Below are 605 nucleotides of genomic sequence, written 5' to 3' on the forward strand. Positions count from 1 at the left end.
TATCGACTGAGGTACAGTTGACACACAAAAACCTGCACATATTTTATGTATGTAATTTGATGAGTTTGGACATATGCATACACACATGAAACTATCACCCCGATCAAAGTAACAGAAATATGCAGCACCTCCAAAAGTCTCCTTGTACCCTTTTGTGTGTGTGCGTGAAGAACATCTGACATGACATCTTCGCTCAACCAATTTTTAAGTGCACACTACAGTTTTGTTAACTAGAGGCACGATGTTGTGCAACACATCGCTAGGCTTAGGTGGGCCAGAGACCAGAGGCCAGAAGGAGCAGGGGAGTCTCCACTGAAGCCAGTTTAGATAGATTATGACAACACCGCCCTGACAGCTGACACCTGGTGTCTCCTACCCAATCCCTTGAGATAGCGCCACCCCACCTCCCCACATGGTACAGGAAGATGAGGGAGGGGGAGATCCTGGCACCAACTGAGATTTAACTTCTGACATTCAGCAGAATAAAGATTCAGTGAGAAAAGATATTCAGTTACAGAAAGTTTACAGAAGATACACTCCTTAAACACCTGTGTTTATGGATGGAGATGCATGCCCGCCCCAGAAATCATGAGAAACTCCCGCTG

Source organism: Lipotes vexillifer, unplaced genomic scaffold (assembly GCF_000442215.2).
Source record: "Lipotes vexillifer unplaced genomic scaffold, Lipotes_vexillifer_v1.1 scaffold19, whole genome shotgun sequence".
In the NCBI taxonomy this organism is placed as follows: Eukaryota; Metazoa; Chordata; class Mammalia; order Artiodactyla; family Lipotidae; genus Lipotes; species Lipotes vexillifer.